The 21,657-nt window shown below is 38.9% G+C and overlaps 1 protein-coding gene across 5 annotated transcripts in view; it reads left to right on the plus strand.

Annotated features, from left to right (window-relative positions):
• The window catches only part of ANO4 (anoctamin 4), a 469,407-nt gene that overhangs the window by 196,411 nt on the left and 251,339 nt on the right, over positions 1–21,657 (plus strand). The gene's annotated exons all lie outside the window — the stretch shown is intronic.

A 21,657-nucleotide genomic window follows, 5' to 3' on the forward strand; every position in this document is an offset into this window, starting at 1 on the left:
TTTTTTTAAATCCAAGAAGTGTTGCTATCTTTCTCCAGATGACATTGGAATCCCTAGCTCTTTGCTTCTTTAGGACTGGGGTATGCCTCCTCTATCAGACTCTGAGCTCCATGAGTGTAAGGACTTTATCCTTTAATCTTTGAATTCTTGAATCCTCAGTGCTTAGCAGAGTGAGTTTTAACAAATGTTTGTTCCGTGCATCAATCAGTAAACAATTGAAGGTCTCACAAAGAGCTCTTTCCCAAAGTATTAATTTTAAACCATACTCTTGTAATTGCCTACTTCCATCTTGTTTATATCCTTAAATATAACCTATGACAAATTTCTGGTTAGAAGTTTTATATCTGTGTGTATGATGGCAGGTTGGGGAGGGGGGTACATTTTGTCTAAGGCCACACAACACAAGGAAAACCCTTAAACTTTCATGGAATGACAAGAATTCCATAGCCTTTTTCTCAGTGCTCACCAGTGTGAGAATGTAAAGATTTAGGTTAAGTTAAATATTGCTAGATGAAGTGAAGGTCTAGATTAGCATTCAGAGTAGTGAAGAAAAAAAATAAAGATGACCAAAATGTCACAAAATGAGAAAATCTTGGGGAATAAAGATGAAGGATAACACACATGAAGTTTTTGAGAACCTTCCAAGGAAGTTCTCAGTGATATTGTTGTTGACTTACGAGGATGTAGTACCTTTACATGTTAAAATTGAAAAGGATGGATTTCCAAGTCTCTAATAACCAAAGTGCAGGAGAAAACAGAATTCTAACAAATGAAGAGACTAATAAAGGTGATACTTTGCATGTTTCATAGGAGGGATTGTGTTAAGGAAATTAAGAGGTACAGAAGCACTCAGGGTCTAGCAACTGTGAAGGCTTCACTATTTTTTTTTTTATTATGTTATGTTAGTCACCATACAGTACTTCCATTAGTTTTTGATTTAGTGTTCCATGATTCATTGCTTGTGTATAACATCCAGTGCTCCATGCAAGATGTGCCCTCCTTAATAACCATCATTGGGCTAACTCATCCTCCCACAAACCTCCCCTCTAAAACCCTGTTTGTTTCTTGGAGTCCATAGTCTCCCATGTTTCATCTCCCCCTTCAATTTCCCCCTCCTTCATTTTTCCCTTCCTTCTTCTAATGCCCTCATGTTATTCCTTATGTTTCACATATAAGTGAAACCATATGATAATAGACTTTCTCTGCTTGTCTTATTCCACTCAGCATAATCTCCTTCAGTCCCAACCATGCTGATGCAAAAGTTTGGTATTCATCCTTTCTGATACCTGACTAATAATCCATTGTGTATATGGGCCACATATTCTGTATCCATTTGTCTGTTGAAGGGCATCTTGGCTCTTTCCACAATTTGGCTATTGTGGACATTGCTGCAATGAACATTGGGGTTCATATGGCCCTTCTTTTCACTACATCTGTATCTTTGGGGTAAATACCAGGTAGTGCGATTGCTGGATCAAGGGTAGCTCTATTTTTAATTTTTTGAGGAACCTCCACATGGTTTTCCAAAGTGACTGCACTAACTTGCATTACCACCAACAGTGTAAGAGCATTCTCCTTTCTCCACAACTTCTCCAACACTTGTTTCTTGTCAATTTTTGCTATTAACTGGTGTGAGGTGGTGTCTCAATGTGGTTTTGATTTGAATCTCCCTGATGGCTAATGATGATGAACATTTTTTCATTTGTCTCTTAGCCATTTGTATGTCTTCTTTGGAGATATGTCTGTTCATGTCTTCTGCCCATTTTTTGACTTAATTATTTGTTTTTTGGGTGTTGAGTTTGAGAAGTTATTTATAGATCTTGGATATCAGCCCTTTGTAGTATCATTTGCAAATATCTTTTCCCATTCTGTGGGTGACCTCTTTGTTTTGTTGATTGTTTCCCTTGCTGTGCAGAAGCTTTTGATCTTGATGAAGTCCCAAAAGTTCATTTCTGTTTTTGTTTCCTTTGCCTTTGGAGACATGTCTTGAAAGAAGTTGCTGTGGCCGATGTTGAAGAGGTTACTGCCTATGTTGTCCTCTAGGATTTTGATGGATTCCTGTCTCACATTGAGGTCTTTCATCCATTTAAAGTTTATCTTTGTGTATGGTGTAAAAGAATGGTCAAGTTTTATTCTTCTGTATATAGTCATCCAATTTTCCCAGCACCATTTATTGAAGAGACAGTCTTTTATCCATTGGATATTTTTTCCTGCTTTGTTGAAAATTAGTTGACCATAGAGTTGAGAGTCCATATCTGGTCTCTCTCTTCTGTTCCATTGATCTATGTGTCTGTTTTTGTGCCAGTACTTTACTGTCTTTGTGATCAAAGCTTTGTAGTATAACTTGAAATTATGCAATGTGATGCCCCAGCTTTGTTTTTCTTTTTCATCATTTCCTTAGCCATTTTGGGTCTTTTCTGGTTCCACACAAATTTTAGGATTGTTAGTTCCAGAACTTTGAAAAATGCCATTGGTATTTTGATTGGGATGGCCTTGAAAGTATAGATTGTTCTGGGCAGCATGAACATTTTAACAATGTTTATTCTTCTTATCCAGGAGCATGGGATGGTTTTCTATCTTTTTGTGTCTTCTTTGATTTCTTTCATGAGTTTTCTGTAGTTCCTAGAGTATAGGTATTTTACCTCTTTGGTTAGGTTTATTCCTAGGTATCTTATAGTTTTTGGTGCTATTGTAAATGGAGTTGATTCTCTAATTTATCTTTTTATAGTTTCATTATTAGTGTATAAGAAAACAACTGATTTCTAGGCATTGATTTTATATCCAGCCGCAGTACTGAATTGCTATATGAGTTCTAATAATTTGGTGTTGGAGACTTTTGGGTTTTCCACATAGTATCATGTCATCTGTGAAGAAAGAGAATAGTTGAACAATAGTGGTGAGAGTAGGCATTCTTGTCATGTTCCTGGTTTTAAGGGAAAGGCTCTCAGCTTTACCCCCTTGAGAATGATGTTTGCTGTGCGTTTTTCATAGGTAGATTTTATAAAATCAAGGAATGTTCCCTCTATCCCTATAGTCTGAAGAGTTTTGATCAGGAAAGGATGCTGTGTTTTGTCAAATAATTTTTCTGCACCTATTGAGAAGATGGGTTTCTTGAGAGACTATGGGTTTCTTCTCTCCTCTCTTATTTATTTGTTCTATAACATTGATTTATTTGTGACTGCTGAACCACTCTTGCACACCAGGGATAAATCCCACTTGGTTGTAGTGGATAATCCTTTTAAAGTACTATTGGATCCTACTAGCTAGGATCTTGCTGATAATCTTAGCATCCATATTCATCAGGGATATTGGTCTGAAACTCCTTTTTGATGGGGTCTTATCCTGGTTTTGGGATGAAGGTAATGCTGGCCTCATAGAATGAGTCTGGAAGTTTTCCTTCTGTTTCTCAGGACAATAGCTATTATTTCTTCTTTGAATGTTTGGTAGAATTCCCCAGGGAATACGTCAGGTCCTGGACTCTAGTTTTTTGGGAGTTTTTTGATCACTGCTTCAATCTTGTTACTGGTTATTGGTCTATTCAGGTTGTCAGTTTCTTTCTGTTTCAGTTTTGGTAGTTTATAGGTTTCCAAGAATGCATCCATTTCTTTCAGGTTACTTAATTTACTGGCACATAGCTGTTGATAATAATTTCTGATAATTGTTTCTGTTTCCTTGGTGTTAGTCATGATATCTCCCCTTTCATTCATAATTTTATTAATTTGGGTCCCTTCTCTTTTCTTTTGGATAAGTCTGGCCAGTGTTTTATCAATCTTATTAATTCTTTCAGAGAACCAACCTCTAGTTTCTTTGATGTGTTCTACTGTATTTCTGGTTTTAATTCATTGATCTCTGCTCTAATCTTAATTATTTTCCTTCTTGTGCATGGGTTAGGCTTAATTTGTTGTTGATTCTTCAACTCTTCAAGGTGTAAAGACAGTTTGTGTAATCAGGATTTTTCTGTGTTTTTGTGTGAGGCTTGGATGGCTATGCATTTCCCCCTTAGGACTGCCTTTGCCATATCCCATTTGTTTTGGTGTTTTTGTTCTCTTTGGTTTCCATGAATTGTTTAAGTTCTTCTTTAATTTCCTGGTTGACCCAAACATTCTTGAGCAGGATGGTCTTTAGCTTACAAGTGTTTGAATTTCTTCCAAACTTTTTCTTGTGACTGAGTTCCTGTTTCAAAGCATTGTGGTCTGAGCATATGCAGGGAATAATTTCAGTCTTTTGGTGTCAGTTGAGACCTGATTTGTGATCCAGGATGTGGTTTATTCTGGAGAAGGTTCCATGTGTGCTTGAGAAGAATGAGTGGAATGTTTTGGTTAACAGTTGGCTTATGTAGTTGACTGTTCCCATGTTGAGGGCATGGATATTTACAATTGTTAGATCTTCTTGTTGGATAGACTCTTTAAAAATGATATTATGGGGACGCCTGGGTGGCTCAGTTGGTTAAGCAGCTGCCTTCCGCTCAGGTCATGATCCCAGCGTCCTGGGATGGAGTCCCACATCGGGCTCCTTGCTCAGCAGGGAGCCTGCTTCTCCCTCTGACTCTGCCTGTCATTCTGTCTACCTGTGCTTGCTCTCTCCCCCTCTCTCTCTGATAAATAAATAAAATCTTTAAGAAAAATGATATTATGTCCTTTTGTATTTTAACTACAGTCTTTAGTCTAAAATCTAATTTGTCTGATGTGAGAATTGCTACCCCTGCTTTCTTTTGAGGTCTGTTGGCATGAAAGATGGTTCTCCATCTCTTCATTTTCAGTCTGGGTATATCTTTAGGTTCAAAATGAGTCCCTTTTAGGCAACATAGGGATGGATCCTGTCATTTTATCCAATCTGCCACCCTGTGCCATTTTATAGGAGCATATCGGCCATTCATGTTAAGAATGAGCAACAACGTGGATGGAACTAGAGCGTATCATGCTTAGCGAAATAAGTCAAGCAGAGAAAGACAACTATCATATGATCTCCCTGATATGAGGAAGTGGTGATGCAACATGGAGGCTTAAGTGGGTAGAAGAATAAATGAAACAAGATGGGATTGGGAGGGAGACAAACCATAAGTGAATCTTAATCTCACAAAACAAACTGAGGGTTGCCGGGGGGAGGGGGTTGGGGAGAAGGGGGTGGGATTATGGACATTGGGGAGGGTATGTGATTTGGTGAGTGCTGTGAAGTGTGTAAACCTGGTGATTCACAGACCTGGGGATAAAAATATATGTATATAAAAAATATATGTTTATAAAAAAAAAAAAAAAAAAAAAAAAGAATGATTTTTGAAAAATATGATTTTATTGTCATCATGTTGCCTGTGAAGTCTTTGTTTCTGTAGTTTGTATCTGTAAATTTCTGTTTTATATCACTTCTGGGGTCTTTCTACTTTTAGAGAACCCCCCTTAATATTTCTTGCAGGTCCAGCTTAGTGGTCACATATTCTTTCAGTTTCTGCTGGTCCTGGAAGCTTTTTATCTCTCCATCCATTCTGAATGACAGCCTTGCCAGCTAAAGAATTCTTGGCTGCATGTTCTTCTCATTTAGTACCCTGAATATGTCTTTCCAGGTCTCTGTGGACAGGTCTGACGTTATTCTAATATTCCTCCCTCTTTTTGTAAGGAATCTCTTCCTCCTAACTGCCCTTAATATGGTTTCCTTGGTTCTAAGATTTGTGAGTTTTACTATTATATGCTGGGGCATTGGTCTGTTCTCCTTGATCTTGGGAGGGGTCCTCTCTGCCTCTAGGACATGAATACTTCTTTCATTCATTCATTCTTGGCTTTGATTTGTTCAAATATATCTTCTAATCCTTTCTCTCTCTCTACCATCTCAGGAATCCAAATAATTCTGACATTGGAACATTTCATGGCATGATTTATTTCTCTAATTCTGTTTTTATGGATTTTATGCTGTTTGTTCCAGGCCTCCTCCTGTTCCTTCTTTTCTATAAGTTTGTCTTCTGGATCACTAATTAGTTCTTCTGCCTTGTTTACCCTAGATGTCAAGAGTATCTAGATTAGACTGGATCTCATTGATAGCATTTTTAAGTTCTGCCAGTTCAGCTCTCACTTCTGCCCTTAGAGAATCCATGTTGTCATTAATGGTTTCCTCCATTATAGCTATTGTCTTCATAACTGTTACCCTGAAGTCCATTTCTGACATCTTGCTTATATCCATATACATTTGTTCTGTGGTAGAGGTCACAGTCTCTGAATCTTTCCTATGTTGGGGGTACCTTCTCTTAGTCATTCTGTTGAGAGGTGGTTGAGGGAATGTATAGAGTCCAAATTATTGACCACAACCCAAGCAAGATGCACCTGTTTGTTGGCCTCTTGTTCTTCCAGCCTACCTTCTGGGGGAGGGCCCTGCCATGCTATTACTTAGGCAAACCTGTTTGGGCAGAGTTGCCCTGCCCACTGTGGGAGTGGGGTAGGGAATGGGCTCAGTAAAAACCAGTTTGGGGGGCTTTTGTTCCCTGAGGTCTTTCCCTGGTGGCTTTCTGTGTCTCTTCTGAGAGTCAGAGTAGAAGTGACTATATCTAAACATGTCTCAGAGCAGAGAGATTGCAGTCTGTTCTTCAGTGAGCTCTCCAGGCCACACTGTCTCCATTTCCATCTGTGCTGCTAAAAACTGCAGTGTCCTGTGTTGTACACCCCACAGCAGCATTCCCAGCCCTCGCTTCCAGGTCTGGGCATGTCTCTGGCCTTTGTGCTTCTAAAACTGCCAGCTACCCCCTGTTCACATGTGCACCCTGACAGCTCCAGCTTTCAGTCTGGGAGGCTGCCTTAAAGTCTTTTTCCCGCAGTTACTGGTCTGCGAGTCTGTGCCAGGTCCCCAGTGCAGGAGGCTTTTGGGCTCTGGTGGTGCAGGATCCCAGATTCCACCTCCCCCTTCCATTTATCTTCTGATATCTGCCTGCAGAATCATAGCTCCCCACTTTATATCTTGAGACCAACCGTGAGGTATCCCATTTGTAGAGATCCAGGTGTATCTTTTTACATCACAGGCTGATTTTGTGGGTGTTCAGAATGGTCTGGTAGATATCCAGCTCAATTCAGGGGACCTGTTGAAATAGGGTGCTTACTCCTCCACCTCTTTGCCTCAGAGGGGTTTAACTATTTGTAAAGAAGCAAGGGTAATATTAGAGCCCAGCAGAAAGAGAGCCATGTAAAAGGGGCCATCCAATAGGAGTAGATCTTGTAGAGGATCCTCAGAAGTGTTGAAGTAGGGAGGGAGCAGGGAATAAGTAACTCAGGCAAAGCAATGCAAGCACATTTCATGTCTCTGTTTTCATTATGTCCTGTAGCATCTCATTAACTGAAGCAAGTCATGATGACCAAGTCCAAAATCAACAGAGCAGGAAACATACTTTCTCTCCCTACTGGGAAGAACTGATGGATCACATGATAGAGAGGAGGTATGAACTGAGGACAATCATTCACTGTGTCACCGTGGTTTCCTGAAATGAAGTGCTTCTGGTAGAATTCTGTAGGGGGGTGGGTGGGAGAGAAACTCTAAATCAGACCCAGGCACAGGAAAGAAAGTAATTACAAAAAAGGTTATCTAGAATCTTTAGGTGGGTTTGAGGGAGAGAAACCTGGTAATTTATCTCCAGCACTTTATTTGAATTTAGTAATGCTGGCTATACATTCTTATAGTCTCCTATCCTTTCTGGTTCTATAAATTCTTTATGTAGACATTGAGCTAAAAGTTAAATCTGGGTAATATTATATCTAATCCTTAGCATTTTTGTCTCTTACCAAAGTGCTTGAATGCCAAGTTCATGTGCCTTTAGATAGAAAACTGTCAAAAAATTCCAAATAACAGTGTCTTGGCAGTTTTGATATGTTTTGATGTGTTGGTGCTGCTAGATTTTGCAACATGTTGATGCCAATCTGTCAAATAGCCTGCTACAAGGCAGGGAGACCAAACAGGTGACATGACACACGCAAGAACCTGGTATGATGGAGGAAGGTTGGGTTGTAGCAAATCCTATCATCAGGTCTACTAAGACTAAATAGTCCTCCATCTTCAGACCCCCAGAGAGGTCTCATATGAGTTACATCTCAGCATCTGTGATTGCTCCCTAGAATGTACCCATATTCAGTTGCCCACCATTTCTCATACTCAAAGCTCCTCAGAATGTTTGCTGTGGGTCCACCTGAGTTCATCTGACTGAGGTTGCGCAAATTCTGCCCCTGTGATGGGATTTGACCTAAGCTAAGAATAATTGGGGTACATCCTTGGCTATGTGCAATCTATGTGTTTGAATTTTCTTCCTCCCTAGGGTATGGGAGGGTATCAGCCTATTTTATAAATATTTTGTAAAATGTACTTTGAACCCAAAAAAGAGGATATTAGAAAAGCTCCAGAAGTTTGGGAAAGCAGTTCTAAGCCTGAGAAGCAGCCAGGAGAATTTTCATCTCTGTTCTCATAACTGTTTTGGTAAGAGGAAGTGTTGGATTCGTTCTCTACATTGTAGTTAAATCTGAGAAAAAAAGAGAAAACTAAAAATAAATATCCCCTTGCATAAATTACTTTTTTTCTTAATCAGGAATAGGTGAGTTTTATGTTTTGCTCATGGTAGTGACATTCAAAACATAGGTTTTCAGTGGTTTGAAAAGTAATTTATCTAAGAAATGACAAGGAGAGTGATGCAACCCAGAGATGCTCTGGCTGCAAGTTGTAAAACATCGACAGAACTTCAGATGTTCCCATGGCACTGAGCTCTTCTGAATCACAGGAGTGACATTTAGATGAAAGCGAATCGTTTCTACATGGGTGTACTTCTACTGCGCAATGCAGCCAGAGCTAGTGAACCTTGGAAGTGAGCCAGAAAGAAGGAGCACCAAAGAATTTTATTTTATTGAGAAAAATATTCACATTTTAGATAAGATTTTAAGGAACTGTGAGGTACTTAAAAGAAACATGAGCTTGTTTTTTCTTATCAAAATATTAAACATTTATTGTATTTCTGTGGAGTCATCGAATTTCTCAGGGGAAGGCAGACCAAGTAAGAAATATGGGCTTGAAATTTGGGAGACAGAGCAAGAGTGACTTTGGGAGAGGATCACATGAAGACAAGAGCTGGAGACATGGAATCTTGAAGATTGCTTGGCTAGGAGATAGAGAGAAAGAGAAGATCAAAGTTAAAACCTTGGGAAACAACCCACTGTGGTAGACTGATAATAGTCTCCAAATATACATCCATGTTCTAATATGCAGAGCTTGTGGAAGTGACCTTATTTGGAAAGAGTTTATAGATGTGATTAAGGACCTTAAGATAAAGAGATTATCCTGTCTTACAGGTGGTCTATAATGCCATCATGCATGTCCTTATAAGAGAAAGGCAGAGGGAGATAGGAGGTGATGAGACCATGAAGACAGGTATTGGAGTGATGTGGTCACAAGGCAAGAAATACCAAGGAATGCTAGAACCCATGAGAGGCTGAGAGAAGCAAGGAGAAAAGGTTACCTCCAGAGCTTCTGGAGGGATCACAGTCCTTCTTGACTTCAGATTTCTAGCCTCAAGGACAAAGGAATAAAATATTTTTGTTGTTTCGAGCCACCAAAGCTGTGGTAATAAGTTATGGTAGCCCAAGGAAATTAACACCCCCACCTTTGGGAACAAGTTAGAGAGTTTCCAGTTAGGAGAGGGAGTGGTAACAAGCATGAGTGTCATGGAAACCAATGGAAAAATTTAAAAACAGATGAGCAGAAGCAATGGTGTTAAATTGTAGGGCCTAAGGAGTGAGAGAGGAAAGTGCAGAGAAGTCACTGATATGATAGAGGCAATGATGACCTTTGCCTTGCACTGAACACTTGCTGTATGCTGGGCACTGCCCTAAGCACTCTATAGGTATTAACTCATTTTCATGACTCTGTGAGGTAGAAACTGTTATTGTCCCCATATCACAGGTGATTAAGCTGAGGCACAAAAGACTAAATAACTTGTAGTAAGGAAAATAGGTAGAATATGGTATGACCCAGAATCGAACCCAGAAATCCTGATTCCAGCACTCACATTTTAACACCAACTATGCTTGCCCTCTTCATCCCTAAAGGATGTGTTTCTCAAGGTTCTGCCTGCATATCTTTTATCAAGTAAGGTAGATGATAGGTCTCAAGAAAAAAAGATACTTTTTTTGAAAGGTATTTTGAGGTGGAAAGGTGGTAAGATTAGAAACTTGACATTGCCTGGGCTCCATCTTCTCAGCTGCATTGGGGAGGAAGCTGTCTGCTAAAGCTGAGGAAAGCAACCAGGTTTCAGGCCTTAAGGTGTCTGGGAAAGATGATGAATATATAATGATATAGGAAATATGAAATTAAAAATTTGTTGCACAGGTCAACATACTCAGTGTCATTTCCTTGGCTGGCTCTTAACTCTGCTCTGCCTATTCCTGAGGAGTCTTTGCACCATATAGAATGCAACGTGCAGAAGGAGAAGGAACTGAAGGCAAATATTCATCCCATACCTCTGTATGGAGTGTACTTTTTTCAGAGCTGAGGAAGGACTCTGAGAAGTACACAATAAGATCCTTGCTCTTAGAGACTCTTGAGCTAGTTGGAGAAATAGGATAGCCATGTGCTGACAGGTGAATGAGAGTATAAGAGTACTTACTGGCTCTTACTAAGGTATTTGGTAGATGGTCGAAAACCAGGAAGACATTACAAAATGGATAGAAAAGAGAGAGAAGAGATGGTTTCATAAGAGTTTGTGTCCAAGTCATGTCAGCATAACATACCTTCTAACGCTGCCTTGTTAAATTATTTAGAACCACTATAGACTTAAAACAGCCTATTTAGGGGCATCTGAGTGGCTCAATAAATTAAGCATCCAATTCTCGATTCTGGCTCAGGTCATGATCTCAGGGTTGTGAGATCAGACCCCATGCCATGCCCTACATTAGGTGTGGAGCCAGTGTAAGACTGTTCCTCTCCCTTCTTTCAGCCTCTCCCCCTCCCTCTCTAAAAAGCAAACAGAAACCCACACACAAAAAGCCTATATATTTGTATATAATTAATTAAGTTCATTAGATTGCATGCTACAGTGGAAAAAATGAGGGTTAAAATTTCAGTTACTCACTTATGTGACATTGGACAAGTAACTTTGCCTCTTGAGCCTCAAGTTTCCTATCTTTAAAGGGTGGATATGACTTCTCTGTTTTGTAGGGTAGGGGTGAGGCATTAATGGTGTAATGATCAATATTTAACACAGTGCCTGACATTTAATAGATGACTAACATCAACATTTTTTCCCAAAGTAATTAAGAATTAAATGGACCATGCAATTTATTGACTGATAATTTATTTCTGAGGATGTAACTGCTGAGTCTTCAGTAAATGTTAACTTTTCATATCTGTAGTATATTTGATGTCTTATGTGCTATTTGTTTACATATCTCTCTCCCCCATGGACTTAGCCATTGTATGAAGAGAACTCTGGTGGACCAGGTCCTTTATCTATACCTCTGAGAAATCTTAATTTTGGGGGGACCATATGAATTTGCTGAGCCAGTAAGGATTCCTCATGAATTTCCTTATAGCATACCATCTTCCCCATATTCATCCTCTCATGGCAATACTCATGAATTTTTTTGACATTTTCCCCATGATCTACATTTTATATATTTTAATATGGAATTTAACATTCCAAGTACCTATGCCATTTATTTCCACAGTGTTATTTTTATTATCATTTATTTTATATTTATTTATTTATTTATTATCATTTACATTTTATACTTCCTTGAAAGGAGTTTTATAAGAGCTAGAAGTGCCACACTGACTCATAGTTCTGGTTCCTTTACCCCAATAATCCTCTACAAAAGGGACAAGGAGAAATGTTTTTTCAAGAGTGGTCTGTCTCGTGGTAGCAGACTCAGACTGCATGTACTGTCTGATGTTGATTTAAAGCATCTCCTAGCCCTTTCATTTGTCACCTGAAAATTGTCTACTTTCTTCTGGAGTCTTGTGGGTCTAGAGATAACTCATTTTGCATCTCTCTGGAAGTATGGAACATATAGCCATGGTAGGGAGCATGACAGAGTGGAAGAAAACCAGCTTGATGCTGTTATGTTAGTTCTGCTCACAAACACCTAGGAGTAAAAGACTCACAATTGGCCAGGCATCTGAGTGTCAGAGTGGGACAGGCATTGTGAGGGGAAGGCTGCCTGTGGTCTCCCAAGGGGTTACCCTGCATGGCTGGCCTTACCTGGGTGAATTTCCCAAGAACAAGTCTCGGGCTCATAGCATTATGGACTTAGAAACCAGATCCGTGGGCAGATTCATTCTAAGCCATCATGAGGAGATATAAGTGTAGAAAGAAATTCAGGGTGCCAGTTTGTTAGGCCACACTGAGAACCTTGGTCTCTGGGTCCGTGGGAACATTAGTATGATTACTTTCTCCCTGCAATAGAAACCAAATCCTAATCTGAAGATTGTCAGGTGAGTGCTGTTAGAGCAAGGGCAGTTAAGTGGATAAAGGAAAGTAAAATTGTGTCTCAGGACTGTCTGGCTCTTGGTATACTTGAACTTTTAGACTGTTGTCTGGATGGGCACTACTCATGTTTGTTTATTATGAGCTTTATTGTTTTTGTTGTTGTTTTGCCTGGCTGACCAAACCTTATTCTGATTTGAATCATCGTTTCTTAATATTTATTAGAATTTACTATTTGGCCCAGTTCACATCGTTTTGCTTTTATTTCCCTCATTTCCGGTTTTTTTTTTTTTTTAAGATTTTATTTATTTATTTGTCAGAGACAGAGAGCTCAATTAAGGGAACAGCAGGCAGAGGAAGAGGCAGGCTTCCCACTGAACAAGGAACCCTATGTGGGACTCGATCCCAGGGCCCTGGATCATGACCTGAGCCAAAGGCAGACACTTAACCAACTGAGCCACCCAGGATCCCATTTCTGGATTTTTAATAGACTTCTTACTGTGGCCTTCCAGTACTGATAAGTAGACTGATTGTTTTTCTTTGGCAGACTCAGTTTTCTCATCAATATAAGGCACCAGATTAGTTAACCACTAAAGTAACTTCCAACTCTAGATTTCTACCTTCAAATTATAAGATAATTTCTCTTCTTAATAAAAAAAAATTCTGCAGTTGGGTGAAGCACAACTTTTCTCCCTCAGATAGCATAATTCCTGACCATGTTCCACTCCCCTGGCTTCTTGGCATTAAATAAGGCTAACAGGCTTTTTTTAAAGATCTGGATTCAGTTTTCCATGAGTCTGAATTCTACTCTGTCCTCGCAGTGCTTCTTTAGACAAAATTTATCCTTCATATTTCAGTGAGGCCTCTAAAATAATTTTCCAATTCTTTTTTTCATCAGTAATTTATTAGTTGGAAATATGTAGTGAAAATTTTATCAACTATTTGGTTACCTTCAAATATGGTTAGTAAAGGAAAAGCAGTGAGCTTCTTTCCCTATATCAATTTTCTGAGTAATGAATTGGTGTTTTAGCAATATTTAATGATGAGCAATGAGTGTTCTTTTTTAAAAATCTTTGAGTATTAATAATTTATTATTTTAAAATATCTTCAATATGTTATATGGTTCATATGTATCAGTAGGTGTAGTCCATATTGATATAAACAACACAAGCCAATACAGTCAATATTGTTTTTATGAGATTGACATAATGTCTAGAGTTTGCTTTAAACTACTTTAGCATCTAAAAAGCATATCAACAACAGAGGGAGTAGAGTATGTTGAAACAAGATTAGAAAAATCTTTTTTTCTCTCCATCTTTATGGAAAAATCTGGATATTTTTTGAAGTTAAGTGATGGGTACATGGAATTTATTATACTAATCTTTTTGCCTTTGGTATGTTTGAAATTTTCCTGGATAAAATAGCTCTAAAAAGGGACATAATTCGAATATTATCAGAGGTACAAATCTGAGTTCAATCTTCAACTCTGGTCTATACATGAGTCCCATGGAAAAGTTGCTTTTTTTTTTTTTAATTAAAAGTTGCAAATATCTTCTCCCATTCTGTCCGTTGTCTTTTCATTTTGTTAACTGTTTCCTTTGCTGTGCAAAAGCTTTTGATCTTGATGAAATCCCAATAGTTTATTTTTGCCCTTGCTTCCCTTACCTTTGGCGTTGTTCCTAGGAAGATGTTGCTGCGGCTGAGGTCGAAGAGGTTGCTGCCTGTGTTCTCCTCAAGGATTTTGATGGATTCCTTTTGCACATTGAGGTCCTTCATCCATTTTGAGTCTATTTTTGTGTGTGGTGTAAGGAAATGGTCCAATTTCATTTTTCTGCATGTGGCTGTCCAATTTTCCCAGCACCATTTATTGAAGAGGCTGTCTTTTTTCCACTGGACATTCTTTCCTGCTTTGTCGAAGATGAGTTGACCGTAGAGTTGAGGGTCTATTTCTGGGCTCTCTATTCTGTTCCATTGATCTATGTGCCTGTTTTTGTGCCAGTACCATGCTGTCTTGATGACAGCTTTGTAATAGAGCTTGAAGTCCGGAATTGTGATGCCACCAATGTTGGCTTTCTTTTTCAATATCCCTTTGGCTATTCGAGGTCTTTTCTGGTTCCATATAAATTTTAGAATTATTTGTTCCATTTCTTTGAAAAAGATGGATGGTACTTTGATAGGAATTGCATTAAATGTGTAGATTGCTTTAGGTAGCATAGACCTTTTCACAATATTTATTCTTCCAATCCAGGAGCATGGAACATTTTTCCATTTCTTTGTGTCTTCCTCAATTTCTTTCATGAGTACTTTATAGTTTTCTGAGTATAGATTCTGTGCCTCTTTGGTTAGGTTTATTCCTAGGTATCTTATGGTTTTGGGTGCAATTGTAAATGGGATTGACTCCTTAATTTCTCTTTCTTCTGTCTTGCTGTTGGTGTAGAGAAATGCAACTGATTTCTGTGCATTGATTTTATATCCTGACACTTTACTGAATTCCTGTATAAGTTCTAGCAGTTTTTGAGTGGAGTCTTTTGGGTTTTCCACATATAGTATCATATCATCTGCAAAGAGTGATAATTTGACTTCTTCTTTGCCGATTTGGATGCCTTTAATTTCCTTTTGTTGTCTGATTGCTGAGGCTAGGACCTCTAGTACTATGTTGAATAGCAGTGGTGATAATGGACATCCCTGCCGTGTTCCTGACCTTAGCGGAAAAGCTTTCAGTTTTTCTCCATTGAGAATGATATTTGCGGTGGGTTTTTCATAGATGGCTTTGATGATATTGAGGTATGTGCCCTTTATCCCTACACTTTGAAGCGTTTTGATCAGGAAGGGATGCTGTACTTTGTCAAATGCTTTTTCAGCATCTATTGAGAGTATCATATGGTTCTTGTTCTTTCTTTTATTGATGTGTTGTATCACATTGACTGATTTGCGGATGTTGAACCAACCTTGCAGCCCTGGGACTAGTGTCCAGAATCTATAAAGAACTTAGCAAACTCAACACCCAAAGAACAAATAATCCAATCAAGAAATGGGCAGAGGACATGAACAGACATTTCTGCAAAGAAGACATGCAGATGGCCAACAGACACATGAAAAAGTGCTCCATATCACTCGGCATCAGGGAAATACAAATCAAAACCACAATGAGATATCACCTCACACCAGTCAGAATGGCTAAAATCAACAAGTCAGGAAATGACAGATGCTGGCGAGGATGCGGAGAAAGGGGAACCCTCCTACACTGTTGGTGGGAATGCAAGCTGGTGCAGCCACTCTGGAAAACAGCATGGAGGTTCCTCAAAATGTTGAAAATAGAACTGCCCTATGACCCAGCAATTGCACTACTGGGTATTTACCCTAAAGATACAAACATAGTGATCCAAAGGGGCACGTGCACCTGAATGTTTATAGCAGCAATGTCCACAATAGCCAAACTATGGAAAGAACCTAGATGTCCATCAACAGATGAATGGATCAAGAAGATGTGGTATATATACACAATGGAATACTATACAGCCATCAAATGAAATGAAATCTTGCCATTTGTGACAACATGGATGGAACTAGAGCATATCATGCTTAGCGAAATAAGTCAAGCAGAGAAAGACAACTATCATATGATCTCCCTGATATGAGGAAGTGGTGATGCAACATGGGGTCTTAAGTGGGTAGGAGAAGAATAAATGAAACAAGATGGGATGGGAGGGAGACAAACCATAAGTGACTCTTAATCTCACAAAACAAACTGAGGGTTGCTGGGGGGAGGGGGATTGGGAGAAGGGGGGTGGGATTATGGACATTGGGGAGGGTATGTGCTTTGGTGAGTGCTGTGAAGTGTGTAAACCTGGTGATTCACAGACCGGTACCCCTGGGGATAAAAATATATGTTTATTAAAAAAATATATGTTTATTAAAAAAAAGAAGGGAATCTTTCTGCCCTTCAACAGACGAATGGATAAGGAAAATGTGGTCCATATACACTATGAAGTATTATGCCTCTATCAGAAAGGATGAATATCCAACTTTTGTAGCAACATGGATGGGACTGGAAAAGATTATGCTGAGTGAAATAAGTCAAGCAGAGAGAGTCAATTATCATATGGTTTCACTTACTTGTGGAGCATAACAAATATCATGGATGACATGGGGAGTTGGAGAGGAGAAGGGAGTTGGGGGAAATTGGAAGGGGAGGTGAACCATGAGAGACTATGGACTCTGAAAAACAATCTGTGGGGAATGAAGTGGTGGGGGGGTGGGAGGTTGGGGTACCAGGTGGTGGGTATTATAGAGGGCACAGATTGCATGGAGCACTGGGTGTGGTGCAAAAATAATGAATACTGTTATGCTGAAAATAAATAAATTTAATTAATTTTTTTAAAAAAAGTTGCAAAAAAAAAAAATAGAAGTTGCTAGGGGAATCCTAGGGAAGATGGCTAAGGAGCCTAAGTTCACTTCTCACAGATACAACTAGATACTACTCACTTCAGAACAAATAACCCAGAAAAGGAACCAAAGACTGGCCAAACTCCACAACTAAATGTAGAGAAGAGGCCACATGGAGAGGGTAGGAGATGAAAGGACTTGGTAGGAACATAAACCCCACGAATTTGATTTCTTGAGGGAGGTTAGCCACAGGTACAGAGAAGGGTGAGAAACAGCTTAGCACTCTGGGGAGCCTATAAGCAGAAGAGGAGTCCCCACAGCATTTGGCTCTGAGAATCAGGGACTGAATTTCATGAGTACTTACAATCAGCAGGACTTAATGTTTGGAACTTTAAAAATCAGCTGGCTGAAGTTCTCAGGGTCCCAGGGGCAAAAGGAAGCTGAGCCCCTATCCTTAAAGACAGCAGAGCAAACAGCCTCTCAAAATGCCGCTTGGAAGAAGCAGTTAGAAAGACACCTGGAACTTAAAGGAAGGAAAGTTAGTTACTAATCTCAAAGTTCGCTGAGAGATTTTCCAGGAACAAAGGAGCTGGCAGGTGTCATTTTCCTCCTCTACCCCTCATGATAAACACACAGCCACCTGTGGGAAGCAGCTGGACACCAGCACACCCTACCTAACTTGCTTATACTGCTTCCTGCCCCTCCATCAAGTCCTCCTTCAGTACTGGTGATGTATATCCCTTTCCTGAGAAGAACCATAGAGACCTCACCAACACTGTATCTCCCAGCCACCCGTGGAAGATGTGGGCACCTTGTTAAGAATGCATCTCTCACCTGTGGGTTAAGAATGCATCTCTCACCTGGTTCTGTAAATACCTTCCCTGAGAAGAACCATAGAGGCCTCACCAACACTGTATCTCCCATCCATCTGTGGAAGATGTGGGCACCTTGTTAAGAATGCATCTCTCGGGACGCCTGGGTAGCTCAGTTGGTTAAACAGCTGCCTTCGGCTCAGGTCATGATCCCAGCGTCCTGGGATCGAGTCCCACATCGGGGGTCCTTGCTCGGCAGGGAGTCTGCTTCTCCCTCTGCCTCTGCCTGCCATTCTGTCTGCCTGTGTTCATGCGCTCTCTCTCTCTTACAAATAAATAAAAAAATCTTAAAAAAAAAAAAAAAGAATGCATCTCTCACCTGTGGGTGGTTTGTGGGGTGACCAGTCTAACCCAGGTCTCTGCTAAGGCTGTGTATTCCCTGTGGAGGAGAACCAGCACTACCTAGTTAAAAATGCACAGCTGGCCCACTACTTTCAAGAGCAAGAGATGTAGCTGACTTCCCAAACACACAGAAACAGACACAGAGAACCAGACAAAAATGAGGAGACAGACAGAGGAATATATCACAAATGAAAGAACAGGACAAAATCAGAGCAAGAGACTTAACAGAAATGGATATAAGTAACATGCCTGAGAGAGAATTTAAAATAATGATCATAAAGATACTCACTGGACTTAAGAAGAGTGGAGGACATCAGTGAGGCCCTTAACAAAGAGGGAGAAAACATAAAAGAACCAATCAGAAATGTAGAACACAACAAGTGAAATTAAAAATAAATTAGATGGAAAAAATAGGCTGGAGGAAACAGGGGAATGAAATCAATGAACTAGAAGACAGAGTAATGGAAAGTAATAAAGCTGAAAAACTGAGAGAAAAATTATGCAAAATGAGAATAGACTTAGGGAATTCAGCATAGTTCCATCAAGCATAACACTGAATTATAGGGATCCCAGGAGAAGAGAGAGAAAAGTGGGCAGAAAATTTATTTGAATAAATAATTGCTAAAAACTTCCCCGATCTGGGAAAGGAAACATATCCAGCTCCAGGAGGCACAGAGATCCACCAATAAAATCAACCAAAGGTGGTCCATACCAAGATACATAGTAATCAAAATGGTAAAAAGCAATGATAAAAATTTTTAAGAGCAACAAGGTAAAAGAAATCAGTCACATACAAGGGCATCCCCATAAGGCTATCTGTGGATTTTTCAGCAGAGACTTTCCAAACCAGAAGTGGATGGCACAATATATTCAAAGTATTGAGAGATAAAAATCTATAACCAAGAATACTCTATGCAGCAAGGCTATCAATCAGAATAGAAGGAGAAAGAGAGTTTCACAGACAAAAAGTAAAGGTGTTCATGACCACTAAAGTAGCCCTATAAGAAATAATATAGAGAGGGTACCTGGGTGGTTAGGTTGTTTAAGTGTCTGCTTTCAGCTCAGGACATGATCCTGGAGTTCTGGGATGGAGACCAACCCACATTTGGCTCCCTGCTCAGTAGGGAGCCTGTTTCTCCTTCTCCCTCTGCCCGCTGCTCCCCCTACTTGTGCTCTCTTTTTGTCTCTCAAAATAAAATCTTAAAAAAATAATAATAATAAAAGGAACTCTTTGAGTGGAAACGAAAGACTATAAATCAGAGTATGAAAAGTGGGAAACACAAAAGCAGTAAAAATAAGTATTTCTGTAAAAAAAAGTCAAGGAATCCATAAAATAAAAGGATGTAAAACATAATATTATGTAAATAAAACATGGAGAGGAATAAAGAATGGGTTTGAACTTAAGTGACCATCAACTTAATATGGATTGCCATATGCAGAAGGTGTTATCTACAAATCTAATGGTAACCACAAATAAAAGCCGCATAATAGAGATGTAAAGAATAAAGAGAAAGGAATCCAAGCATATCACTAAAGAAAAGTAGCAAGCCATGAAAGAAAGAGAAGGATCTGAGAAAAACTACCAAAAAAAGTAACAAAATGGCAATGAACACATATCTGTCAAAAATTACCTTGAATGTGGGTGGGGTTGTGGACATTGGGGAGGGTATGTGCTATGGTGAGTGCTGTGAAGTGTGTAAACCTGGCAATTCACAGACCTGTACCCCTGGGGATAAAAATATATTATATGTTTATAAAAAATAAAAAAATAAAAAATAAAAAATAAATTTAAAAAATTACCTTGAATGTAAATGGACTAAATGCTCTAATCAAAAGTCATAGGGTGACAGTAGATTACAAAAAACAAGACCCATCTACATGCTTCCTACAAAAGACTCATTTCAGACCTAAAAATACTTGCAGATTTAAATTGAGGGATGGAGGGGCACCAGGGTGGCTCCGTGGGTTAAGCCTCTGCCTTCAGCTCAGGTCATGATCTCAGGGTCCTGGGATCCAGCCCTGCATTGGGCTTTCTGCTCAGCAGGGAGCCTGCTTCCCACTCTATCTCTACCTGCTGCTCTGCCTACTTGTGGTCTCTTTCTCTCTGTCAAATAAATAAATAAAATAAAATCTTTAAATTGAGGGGATGGAGAAACATTTATCATGTAGATGGGTGTCAGAAGAAAGCTGGAATAGAAATACTTAAATCAAACAAAATAGACTTTAAAATGAAGACTTTAAAATAAAAATTTAAAAGAAGGGCATTATATAAATAAAAACAAATATAAACTATTGGGACTACATCAAAATAAAATATTTCCTCACAGCAAAGGAAACAATCAATAAAACTAAAAGGTAGCCTACTGAATGGGAGAAGATATTTTAAAATGATATATCTGATAAGGGGCTACTATCTAAAATATACTTAAAAACTCAACACCTAAAAACCCACAAGTAATTCAATTAAAAATGGGCAGGAGGCATGAATAGGCATTTCTCCAAAGAAATAGGCACAAGAAAAGATGCTCAACGTCACTCATCACCAAGGAAATGCAAATCAAAACTATAATGAAATATTACCGTACACTTGTCAGAATGGCTTAAATCAGTACAAAAACAAGTTTTGGTGGGGATGTAGAGAAAGGGGAACCCTTTTGCACTGTTAGTAGGAGTGCAAACTGATGTAGCCACTGTGGAAAACAGTATGAGGGTTTCTCAAAAAGTTAAAAGAGAACCATCCTATGATCCAGTAATCACACTTCTGGGTATTTACCCCTCAAACAAAAAAACACTAATTCAAAGGGATTCATGCATCCCTATGTTTATTGCATCATTATTTGCAATAGCCAAGTTATGGAAGAAGCCCAAGTGTCCATCAGTTGATGAATGGATAAAGAAAATGTGATATATATATATATATATATATATATATACTATATATATATATAATTCAGCCATAAAAATATGAAAAATATGAATTCTTGCCATCTGTAGCAGCATGGATGGAGATAGAGAGTATATTACAAAATGAAATAAGTCAGAGGAAGTAAAATATAATGTGATTTCACTCATATGAAATTTAAGAAACAAAACAAATGAGCAAAAGTAAAAGAGAGACAAACCGAGAAATAGACTCTTAACTATAGAGAACAAACTGATGGTTAGCAGAGGGGAGGTGCATGGGGGATGTGTGAAATTGGGAATTAAGGAGAGCATTTGTTGTATTGGGCACTGGGTAATGCATGGAATTGTTGAATCACTATATTGTACACCTGAAACTAATATAACACTGTACGTTAACTCTACTGGAATTAAAATATTTTTAAGAAAGGGGAAAAATGCTCAATTTTTCTTGAAACTCCAGATACCCCAGTAGAAATTGCTAATCTAAATAAGTGCATATTTTCCCAGGATTTTGGTAAGAATTTTAATATTTGACTTCATTGGATCTCCATTCATGAAACTCTTGTCATGATAACTGAGGATGTCCACTCTTGAATGAAATAATGTTCAGTGAATAATCCAATGTGAAAGTCAATCAGTGTCAGAATTCCGGTGTCATTAACATCCCTTAAGAATTTGAACCATTGTAACTTAAACTGTCTGTATTTTAAGTCAGAAAGTAAT

Source organism: Mustela lutreola, chromosome 8, assembly GCF_030435805.1.
Source record: "Mustela lutreola isolate mMusLut2 chromosome 8, mMusLut2.pri, whole genome shotgun sequence".
Taxonomy (NCBI): domain Eukaryota; kingdom Metazoa; phylum Chordata; class Mammalia; order Carnivora; family Mustelidae; genus Mustela; species Mustela lutreola.